We start from the raw sequence: 12780 nt of genomic DNA on the forward strand, positions 1-12780 counted from the left end.
TACCTTACAATCTCAATGACACACAGGAAGTTCGAGTCGATCAAACACATCCGCCACTTACTATCACACTAACCTATTCCTAATTGAGCTAGAGGTCTTTATTAGGTGTTACGGGATTAGGAGATGGTTTAAGAAGGAAGGAAATGGATATTCTAAAGGACAAGTATGAGATAATAGAGTCTTCATATTATGTAACTAGAGAAAACCTTGTTATTTACTTTTGCTTCTACACTTTGTTTCCATCCTTAGCCATATTTTTTTTTTTTTTCTTTGGCTTTTGACTCCCTTTTATTCTATTTTTTTTGAGTTTTTATTTTATTTCTATTTTTATTTTTCTTTTCTTTGGATGGAAACTTATTTTCTTTATTTTCCTCAAGACTAACTAATTTTTGTTTACAATGTGTTTTTCTCTTCTTCTTCTTCATCATTCTATTCTCTACTTATTCTAAATTGGGTAGGTTGTTTTTTTTTTTTTTGTTTTGTTTTTTGTAACAGGTAAAGGAATTGTGGTTTATGGAAGGGCTAATGAAAGGCTCGATTAGGCTTAACTAAGCGAAAATAATTCATAGGTTTGAATTTCTGGCTATATCGATCCAAAGAGGGCCTAAATTCTCGCTTAGGATATGGCATAGTGATCAAGCAAGTGGACGGTGATTTCTCTATCCGGATTTACTTCTCCTTGTGTCATTTCTCAAATGTTTCACTCATATAAGGCTTTAGGCTATATTCTCACAGATTTGTAGAATAAGTACTCTAGCCTAGATTTCAAACTTATCCGCTAACAATCATAGATACTCATGTAATATATTTATAGATAGATGTAAAGATTATTCCCTATATATTAACCTAAGTTTCTAACAATTATTCTCGACGCTAAATGCCACGTGAGACTTCTAGATTGTTAAGAGCATGGAGAAAGAAACAATACCAATATTCCTAAGTGTATAGCATAACTTATTTATTTATATTTTTAAATTTTTGAAATTTTAACTAGAAAACAAATGCATATTATATATATTTATATCCTAGTAGATGTCTTAATTACACGTGTTTCTATGCCCTCCCCAAACAAGAAGCATGCTTTGTCCTCAAAGCATTTAAATAAAGAGGGTAGGAAAAAGTACCATTGAAGCGCGTGAAATTCAGGAACATCTGCAAAACAAAGTTAGAACGTACTAATATAGGAAATAAAACTGACTCAACTCTATAATGAAGTTCTACCCATTATGGGGTTAAAAGAATGAAATTGCTTGGGACATAAGCGGACACTAACGTAAACTAAAACTTACCTCCACTCCCCGCTTATTATTCGTCATATTCGGTCATCCTCTACTTCTATAAAGAAGTGAGGGCTCCTTCAGCGATCTGCCATGCTATGATAATTTGCCGGGCTTCACGCCATTTATCATCTATGGTTGCTAACCTATTAAGTACCACTTGGTCGATGGGGTGTAGGGTGCAACGGTGAGGTTGTATCCGCCACCCTTGCCAAGTCATTGCGGACAGATCGAATAATACTATTGGTGGGTCGCACCGCGTCTACCCTAATCTAATCCGTGGAACGTGTACAAAAACAGGGAAAGAAACATAGCATAATACGCGAAATTAGAACAGGCATAAGAAGGTACTTATGCCTCATGGTATGGGCTCGTGCTAAACTAGACATCAAAGTTCGAAAGGTCATAGAACCGGCGCCCCGTGGCTAAAGCAAGGAAAAACGCCGCAAGTGGCGCCATTCATAGAAGAAAAAACGCCATTCCCTAAAATGTTTAGCATAATCCAAAACATAACAGTTCCTATGTTCATGGACAAAGCTACCAAGCGGCAACGCGATAGTCCCCTTGGTCCTCAATACGGAAAATGCCCGCCCCATAAGCCTCGTGCAAAGACTCATAAGTGTAGACATGCATATTATCGACCAATAGCACCATGGGTCTTGTATCTCAAATGGGCATAGCAAGTCCAAGAACAAATGCTAGCAAGAACCTCGGTAATTTCCATTGGTTCATTTTCAATGTTGATGGAGAACACTTGTTCTCCGTCCGGTCTCTCAAAGAAAATGCAGTTATTATAAAAATAAGATGCAAGTCTTTGAGAATAAAGTTCACCGGTCTTACCATAAGAGGTTCCCAACCAACGATGTGATCACTCAAAACCAAGCACCGTAAGTAGTGCTTTGGAACAAATCTTCGAAAGACTGTTCGGTATTATTATAGGAGATGTCATCTCAAAACTACGCCTGAACAGCTGCAAAACAACCGGTACTACGCTACGAAAACCGGAAAATTTCTGGTCCACGAAGTCGCAGGCGGAAGGCCTTAACTAGGGCGCCGAAGTCGCTTTTTGTATTTTGGAATTCCAGGTGTTTTAGCGAAGTCGCTTTGCCTTGCTGGCGCCGGCCGAAAGTAAAATTTTCTCGAAGTGTAGGGCCGAAAGCCCTCTCCTGGCGGCGGTAGCTCGAAGTTGCGATTTGCAAAAATGGAGACGAAAACGTGGGAATCGTGGGTGTGAAAGGTGCGTGATGGAGTTTAGGTGTAGTGTGAGTTGTGAGGATAGATTGTATCAAGTTTATATAGGTTTTAAGTTGCTAAAATGGGTCGGAAAGTTGCCAAAACTAATTACGGCAGCTTTCGAAATCTAAATTTCCAAACCCGAAAACGGAAACAACTCATTTTCTTGATTCTAATTCAAACCCAAGATCTTTTAGGTTGATTATATGATTGAATGTACCTATTTAATCTAGATTTCATCCTACAATGATACTTAATCATATTTCTCGCCTAAACAACCATATTTTCACCTTGACTCGAATAAATTCTAACACTAGGGTTATATAAAAAAATAAAGCTTGAATTGATAAAACCACCCCCAAAACAAGTTGGGAAGGTGGGATCAATATGAAACAACCACACATCTTGAAAATAACCCCTTTATATTAAAATTTCATTCGAGTACCTTTCACTACAAAATTCAAAATACGAAAATAAAAGTTACATTACAATAAAAACAACAAAAATAAATAAAACAACAACCACTATCAATCCTCGGACTCTCTAAACACCTCGCCATCGGTGGCGGAGGGCACACTCTCTAGTGGTGGCTCTGGGCTCCGGGCGGTCCAAAGAAGAAGCCGTCCTTCGGCGACGACGCCATGCCTCGTGCGTGTCCTCGAAGCGAGTCCAGATGAGGTGGGAAGCGTGCAAGCATATCCACTCTAAACCGGCGTGGCCTCCATCTCAGCCGATTTCGGGCGTTCCCATCTCTCATCCTCTCTCCGGGTGCGGATCTCGGTTGTGATGAATAGTCGCCTCGTCGAGTCCCGAGGTCCAGACAGATAGTGTTTAGTGAACGATGCCCCTATGAAGCATAGCCATGCGTTCGCGATCGTAATCAACACCTCTCGAAGGCATCCGCATCAAAGCAGTCAAGTCTTCCTCATCCTGAGGCATCCCCGATGTCCCCCCTCCTCCTTTCATTCTCCGGCCCACCATCCTCTTCTTCTTCTTCTATATCCTCACCCTCCTCCAAACTTGTTGGACACACTCCCTATAGATACGCGCGGTTACGGTGCGGGGTAATGTAAATCCTATCGACGCCGGAGTCGCTTTCATCTTGACATGATCTTGGTGATTAACACAGAAGAGGTGCCAAAGACTTTCCGACCCCCTAATCATGCTCAAGAAAACTCCGGGATACGTAAATCGTGATTTCGCTCCTCGAGTACCCATAAGACGGGAGGCAGGTCGGACCGATGTCACGACCTTGTCCTTCCCTTAGACATTCCGACTAATCCATCGGGTCAGAAGCCGGTCGGTCCCGAAAGATGATCCGGCGAACACAATGGGAGTTTGTATTGAGCTCCCATCGATGACATACCAATGCCATCGAGGCTCTACCCAAACAAACCGGGGCTCTGTAAAGTGGCCTCCGATGGATTCTAGGTGGAATGCCTAGAATCTCACCAACAAATCAAGATGGTCAACTCCTCCTCTTCTTCCTTACCATCAAAAAATCCTACTCCCCTCCAACTCCCCGGTGGTGTAGAACCGTCGGACCAAGTCTTCGGGTAGAAGGCTTCGGTCGAAAGTACCGAAGACTATTCCAGCCTCTACTAGCCATTTTGTCACCGTAAAAACGGCGCCTGGTCGGCAAAGGAAAACTTGCTCCCGTATAATTCGCGTTGTTGAGCCATTTGAAGTTTGAATCACGGTTTGGGGTTTGTAGATGGTGTAAGAATAATGAGGAAAGACCTTAGTGATAAAAACCGATGGTGGTGGTGATGTGGTGGCGTGGCAGCACCAATTTTTGATTTTTTCGGTGGTTTTTGTTGGGTTAAATTGGTGGAGGTGGTGTGGTTTTAGTTTTAGAGGAGATTTGAATTGGATCTTTGATGGTTGGCGTGAGTTATTTTGGTTTTCTTTTTAATTTTTATTTTTGTTAGGGTTTTGAAGCTTTGTTAATGGCGGTGGAAGATGAAAAAAAACGATGAACTGTTGCTGAGAATGTAAGGAAGCTACCGGGTGGGCTGGTTACCCAAGCCCAAAATCGAAATTTTGATTTTTTCGATTTTTTTTACGCCGATTTCAAATCAAAATTCCCGCTTCGTTACCGGTCCGATTTTTGCGAATGAGATATGGAAATGATCAGGAGAGAATTTCCTATCCAATGATCCATAAAACACTCTATTCCGACTTCAGATGACATACGAGATAGTGGAAAACGCCTCGTCGCGTGCATGACGTAAGTTATGCGAAACTAATGAACTCTAAATTAATAGATTATGTCAATCCGAGAATCGTAATACAATAAAACGGCCTAAGAACTCTAATGGGACATAAAACATTTTAGTACGGAAATTTAACACCCCACCCCCAAAACAAATTTTTTTACAACGGCTTAGAAAATTTGTTTTAGCAATGGGTCTTTTAAAGTCGATTCCCGACTTCCTAGATTACTATGTTTATTTTATTTATTTATTTATTTTATTTTATATATATTTTATTTTTATATATTTTATATATATATATATATATATATATATATATATATATATATATATATATATATATATTTTTGAAGGAAAAACAATAAGCAATAAAGACATAATTCACACCATAGAAAAACATGACTCAAAAATGCGAAAAAATGCAAGAGTGGAAAACGTGAACTATGTGAACCGTGGACTTAGGATCCGGTACTTTCAGCCACACTCCATAGGGAGGGGCCCGATTATCTTAATGGTGCACTCCCCAATATATTAAAGTGAAAGGAAGTGCACCAAACACAGAATTTGAGTCGCTTATAGTCGATACTCGAGACTTTATCTAAAACATATGTATGAACATGCAATTGATCATATATCAACAACCAAATAGTTGTGGATCATTCCATAAATAAATATCACGAGAAAACATATCCAAACACAATCAAACACCAAGATTCCCTATGACTCAACCTAGTGAAATGAAAGCTAAGTCGGATTACCCTATCAGTGTAACCTATCATGCACCTTATTTTTCATTTTTGAATGAGTGGGTGTTCTAGTAAATGAGTGTGGAAAAGTGAATGGTTGTGGAGAATATGGTGGATATGTATAAGTTGTAGAAAGACGGCTTGTATACAATGAGGGATGTGGTTTTAGCACCTAACTCATTCATTGTGTGTGTAGGGACCGCCTCAATTCTGAAAATGAAGGTGTCAAATAGTTTGTCCTTCCAAGTATCCGCTTTTGCTAGGAGGATTTAAAAAATTATGAAGCAGGGAGAAACAAAAGGATCGAAAGTGCAAACTCGAGATTCCTTTGAAAGGGTGGAAGGAGGGTGTCGAGGTGGATGTTGTGCAAGTTAGTTCTTTATAGGGTGAATTGTCACCTACCGAAAAACTCATCAATTCCTCATCTAGATTGGTCATATCCACATTACTATGGTAGTCCTCTACATCTTTGAGAAAATCATCTATCCCGGCCCTCATCAATAATATGTGTATCGACTAGTGTAGGGATGAAAATGTTGAGTCCGACTTTCCAAAGGAAAGAATTTTGGGCATATGACTATCGTGGAACGTGTTGTTGAAATAATCTCGAACAACGCTTTTCGATCATGCTAACCTCTCCATCCATAGACGAATCTAATCGGTCCTTGTTTTAAAAACATTGACTTCAAATGAAAGAAGATGGCCAAAAGACATGGACATTGAACCATCACGGCAATTAATGAGCGCGTTGGCGCCGCCAGGAAAGGACATTCTAAAATGATCGGACAGAGTCGTTAGCGACTTCTCAGATCGAGGACTACAAAATCAGCCGGATAGTAGAAATCCTGAACTTTTACCAAAGATATTTTCGACTACACCCCTTAGGATACTTAATAGACCGATCGCCTAATTGCAACGCCATTTTAGTGGGTTGCATCTTGTCTAGACCTATTTGTCTATACAAATAAAATGGGAGTAAGTTAACACTAGCCCCGAGGTCTAATAACGCCGGTCGTCGTGATAGGAATCTCCTAAGGTGCATTGTCTGAAAGAGATCTACCGTGGTCCTTGTATTAACAATTCCATTATGTTCGAGATAAGGTTGGGAATTGTTCCGTTAAAAGCGCCTTTTGGAATATTTGTCTTACGCCTAGTAGTACACAATTCCTTAAGAAACTTAGCATGATGTGGTAGCTTTTAATAGCTTCGAGGAAGGGAAGGTTTATAGTTAGATTCTTGAAAACGCCCCCGATCTCCTCGTAATTTGTATCCCTAGTTAACATGGCTAATTTTTGTGGAAACGGTGGTTTCGGGCTTCATATTTAGCAATGGTATCACCCGATGTTTAACCGTGGCTTTCTTTTTCTTAGGTTGTGTTGTGGCGGGTACTTCTACAAAAGGGTAGGCTTCTTCTATTTCGGGTATCTAGTAAAATAGTAGGTGTAGGGTTATCGGTGGGTAACTATAGGCATAGTTACCTTGTTATCAACCACACCGTAATCCGAGAGTGGTGATGGCATTTATCTCACCTACATTTTCATATTCATTACTAGTATTATCGGTTACCTCAAAGGTCGTGGTTTGTTGTTTTAGGATTAGGTATTGTGTGACCGGCAACACACCTTTGGTTTGGGCTTTATCTTGAGCCAACCGTTGGGTTAAATTATTAACGGATTAGAAGCCGCCAAGTTAGATTGAGCCATGGTTTGGAAAAAGTTTTTGGCTCACTTGTATGAAGGTGTCAAGGCGATCCGGTTGTGTGGGTGTAGTAGTCACGGGTGGTGGACTGAACTATTTCACGCGAATTATTTATCGGTGGATTCCGATAATTATTATTGACCGAACGATACCTCTATTAGCATTATAATTATTATAATTACCTTGACCTTGTGCTTGACCTTGTCGAGGTTGCACTTGGTTGTTATAATTATTAAAATTACCCCGACCGCCCTTGTCGTAGTGGAGCTTGGTTAAAGCCGCCGTTAACCTAACATATTGATTATTGTACCCTCGAGGTGTGACTTGTTGGTTATTTCGCCAACCGAGTTGGATTTTTGTCTCCAAGGGGCGTTAGGTTCACTATTAATGGAACAAGCCCGCTCATAGGCTATAGGACAGTGGAGCCGGGATGCTCGTGGACTCCAACAAAACTACATGGGTTTGAATTTACATTCATGACGGGGATAGGCTTTTGTTGTACGTAAATGGCCTCTACCTTTTAGTGAAAGTGATTCGATTAGAGTTTTAAGCTCGAATCGTGTTTAATTTCAAACATACCGCCTTAACCGTTGAAGAAGAACTAGCGAGCGGGAGTAATCGCCACTACCCCCATTATTATTTCGCTTTAGTTTGGTCCTCTAAAAATTTATAAGCCTCCGAGGCTCCTTTGCTTAAGAAACTACCCCCATTCATTATGTCAAGGACTTCTTTATGGTGGTGTAGAAGTCCTTTTGAAAAGGCAATTAACTAACGTGTCTTTCGCTAAGTTATGGTGTGGACACTCTATAAGCAGATTGGTGAAACGATTCCAAGCCTCAAAATGATTCATGAGGATTTTGTCGAAAGAAATGAATCTTGGAAAGCATCTCATCCGTCTTTAGGGGTGGGTAAAAATGTTCCATAAACAAATTGAACAAGTTTAGCCCACGAAGTCCACGTGCATTAATTTTGGCAAGTTAACCAAGACGCCTTTATCGGGTAAGGTGAAAGGGAATACCCTTAATTTAATTTGTTCCGCACCAACCGTAGGATGGTGGAATGTTGTTAGGACTTGTTCAATTCTACGCGATGTAGCCGATAAGGTTTTCATGGTCTAAACCATGAAAAACGGGTAACAAATTAAAAATATTTGGAGGGATTCTAAAATCCCCACTGGTCTGCTAGAACGATACAAGATTTGGGGCTATCGCCAAGGCTTTGTAGAAGTCCGGAGAGGAGTCTCTTTTCTTCCCCATTATATCGGTGGTGTGTGTGTAGTAGTAGCTAGAGGTGTAATGTGGGTATACTAGATAGACTTGTTTGTTGTTGTTGTTGTGTATTTACGTTAGGTGTTTTGTGCTGCGACCGCATCTTTAATCTCACGCAAGACTAAGTCGAGCTTAACTAAACATGCAACACTCCAAACAATTCTCGATATACTAGTATAAACCTCTAAATGAGATCGCGAGGTGTGGAAGAAAGGAATACCGATAAGCGTCCTTGCTTTATGAATAACGCCTTGTGTAATGCAGCGTGTTCGGTGTATATAAGAGATTAGAACACCGAAAAATATGAAAGATCAAAGTTTGAATCAAAACCGTAAATCTGAAAAATTTAACACGTAGGCCAAGGCCAAGGCGTGATGGTCGCTCTCGAAAGTAATTTTCTGATTACGGTGTTTTTAGAGGCGGTCGCCCAAATGGGGGGGTCGCGCTCCAGTAATGAAGTCGAAGTTCGTGTTTGTTTGGTCGCTTGGTATGGCAGCGCTGGCTCGATTGGTAGACAAATTCCGTAAACTTAAGCGCTGGTCGCTCTCTCGCTGGCTGGCATCCGTATTTTCTCGCGAATTTGTCAACTCTAAAATGGACAACCACAGTATCAATCAAACAAGGGTGGGTGGGTGAAATGGGACTTTAAAAAACAGTACTAACACTACGAAAACAATACGAAAGTGAAACTAAGATGGCAGCGGCGCCATTTGATAAAAGTAAAAATGTATAGTTTACCTACAAAATGAACGATGAATTCACAACGTAAGTAAACTAAAACTATCTTGTTTCTTATTTATCAAAGATTTATTCTACTCTCAATCCTATGAGATATAGTGGAGTAGAGTGATTCGTTCCACTCTTAGTCCTTCCGTATGCTTGTTTTCTAGTCTCAATACTCTACTTAAAAGTCAATGAGAGATTTATGAATTACAAACTAGACTACGATGCAACTACCCACCTAAATGCAACTAGTCGATTATCGACAACTAAGGGGAATGCTACGTTGATTCGATAATAAGGAGTTAGAGGGGATTGATTCCACCTTAACTAAACTTAATCCACTAGCGACGAAGTCGTTGTAATCCGAATTGAATCGCTACACGTAAACAATCGGTTCTTCCTAATCCCTAATTACACATGGCATTTCTACCAATTTATAACTAGCATGTGAACAATTAAACCCATTCTCATGGTGAACTAATTATTTCTGGCGTGGAATAGAAATTACGACGACTCTACGATAAACGGAATCAAGCTTTCATCAAGGCTTCTCAACCCCCTCTAATGGAGTTTAGCCTTGAATCATTCCGCAATCATTCCCATTTAGATTAAAACTAAACATAATATAAAGCATTGAAATTTACTTAATTAAACAATCATGAAATCTAAATTAATGACTAAAATGAATTAAGAACAAGAATTGAAATTAGATCTAGAAATGGAAATGACAAAAATCGAAATTGATAAAAAATACTACTTTATTGATCTAATCAAATGAAGAACAAGATTCAAAGGTTTAATCTAATAAAGGATTTGAAACTAATTAAATAAAATAATTAAATCTAGATCTAGAAGCTATTTTAATGGCTACTTTCTATTCTAACCTATCTACCTAACCTAACTGCCCCTGCCTCCATTAACACTGAGTCAAGCTTTTGTTTTTATACATCCAGATCCAAAAATCGTGCATGGGCTTGGAGCCATGTTTTTTTGGCCGAGAATCGCCCAAAACCCAATTCTTTCAAATCCAAAAGGCCTCTTCACCTGCAGTTGGCTTCCACAGACTTTTCGTCCACTTCTGCTCCTCTGATTGGGTCAAGGCTTGGACCATTGCGAAGCTCTTTCGAGCCGGTCGTTTTGACATAAGGTAGGCCTCAATCCGAGGTCCGAGTCCAAAGATATGGCATTCGGAAGTTCTCTTCGACTTTTGCTCCTTTATCTCGCTAAAAGCGGCACATTTCGCACATAATGGACTTTGAAGCCTGAAATGCATAAAACACGTGTCGATTAACTCTTACTTATTATTCACATAATTGGTCTAACAAAGATGATTATTAAGGGGTTAAAACTACAGTTTTGGGCTCTTATCAAATTCTGTCCCTGATTGAACTGGTTATTTCTTCCTAAAGAGTTGATACTACATGCCTCTGCATTAGTATCTAGATAGTACAAACACTCTTCAGTGGTGTGGCCTTCATCAGAACATAGCTCACAAATGGTATAACAAGGCTTGGATGGCTGAGGTTTAGCTTGGAAGTTGTTTGGTTTTGGAGGATTCATGGAGAACTGATCAAACTTTTTGTTCAGATTTTCAAGTCCTGTTGATAGGCTTGCCATAATTGATAGCATTTGCTTGATTTGGGTCTTCTTGAATTTGGTTGCCAAATTTCTTCTAAGACCCCTCCACTCTAGCTACGCCCTCATTGCTAGTACTCCATTGTTGAGTGTCTTCACTAAATTCTCGAGAAAGTTGTAGGCTTCCTCCCATCCAACGATGTAAACTTACCTTGATGCATTGATATCATCATCCGCTTGTTCATAGTAGAAAGTCCTCGAAGAAAAATGAGCCAAATATGTGCTCTTATCATAACCATGATGTGGGACATGAGACTAGCAGATTATTGAATTTCTCCCAACTTTGATGATATTCTTTAGTCACCTTCCCTTTGAAATTGCTTTGATGGCTTGCTGATGGCATCCATCCGCTCTTCCGTGGGGTAGAACTTGTTCATAAACTTTGTTCTCAACTTCTCCCAGTTGTTGATTGAATTGATCGGTCGCGCTTAACCATTCGGATGCTTTACCTTCGAGTGAGAGTGGGAAAAGAATTAACTTGATACTCTCATCCCCGATATTTTGGTTCTTGAAAGTTTTGAGGGATCGATAGAAATTTGTTCATGTGAACATAAGGTCAACATTATTCGAACCATTAAACTTTGGAAGCATAGAGATTACCGATGCTCTAAGTTCAAACCGATTAGCTTCGTCTCGGAAAAACAATCTGGCGGGTGGGTCTCCAATGATTGGTGAATAGAAATCACTTTCGGCTTTCTTCCTCTTGGCTTGCATGGGTGGGATAGCCCGGGATTATTGGTGTCCAAAACACCTCCATCATTGCCTGCGACCATTGTATCAATCTCATCTAGTATTCTTGTGAGTCGGTTGTTAAACCTTGTCCATCATTGTTTCTTACCGGACGATGATATGGACGACGGGGCATACACTAGAAAATGCTATGCGAAAATGACGAAAATCTATCCTACAATGCTTGAATAATATGCAACTATTCTAAATTATACTAAAATGTAAAACTACTTTCCTTCAACTTGGGTTGGCTTTGCTGCGACTAGTATCTCGCCCGTTGTCTAAAGCTGTCTCTTCTAGGGTTATGGTAAATCGCTTGGATTGCTTAAGTACTACGGCCCACAGACGATAGTCCGTTTGTCAAGATTCAAACAAGAAACACTAGAGTTTGATCTTTCGCTGTGTTGGCTTACAACTTCAATTGTTGAAAAGGTCCTAAATGCAATTATACTAGAAAGCAATAAAACTAAACTATGATGCAACTATACTAAGAATGAAATAAAAAGAAAGAAGATTCGACTAATCTGGATGGTAGATCTTGTCTTCGAGATGTCCTTCAAGCTTCTCTCTTTCTCAAACATTTCTCAAAAGGATGGATGATGCGGCTAAAATTACCTCAAGATCCAAACTTCTAATCTTGAAAGAAAATGTTAAACATAAATAACTTAAAACGGCAGCGGCGCCATTTGACACTCCACTCCAAGGGTTACAATTAATTATATCCCCGGCAGCGGCGCCATTTGACCTTGCCTCTTTTTTGTGTAGATGGTGTATGGATGATATAGATAGATGATGTAGAAGTATGATGGTTGTTGAACAAATAGAAGCGTATCAAAACCTAATTATCCCTCAATAAGTAAAGGATGAGTAGGGTATCGTTCCACTTTTAAGTGTATGTTTATATGAAGGACAGGACTGGAAAGGGGGTTTGAGGGATTAAAAACTAATATTGTAGAGATTGTAGATTCTAATGCTAAACTAAACTAAATTAACTAAACTATTGAGAATTTATAAGAGAGGGAATTCAAGATATTAGAATCCACCAATATTTTTAATCTATAACCTTTTGCTTCATGGTTGTTCTTACAAGTAGACTACAATTAGGCAATCAAGCGAGTGTCGATGCCCTCTTGGATGAAACATCGTTAACAATTAACTCTACTTAAGGTTGTTCCTATGTTTATGCTATTAATATCTTTCTTTTATGCTTTTATGCAAGCTCGCAGGTGATTCATTCAGATACCGGTAGCAACAT

The sequence above is a fragment of the Coptis chinensis genome, chromosome 6 (assembly GCF_015680905.1).
Source record: "Coptis chinensis isolate HL-2020 chromosome 6, ASM1568090v1, whole genome shotgun sequence".
Taxonomy (NCBI): domain Eukaryota; kingdom Viridiplantae; phylum Streptophyta; class Magnoliopsida; order Ranunculales; family Ranunculaceae; genus Coptis; species Coptis chinensis.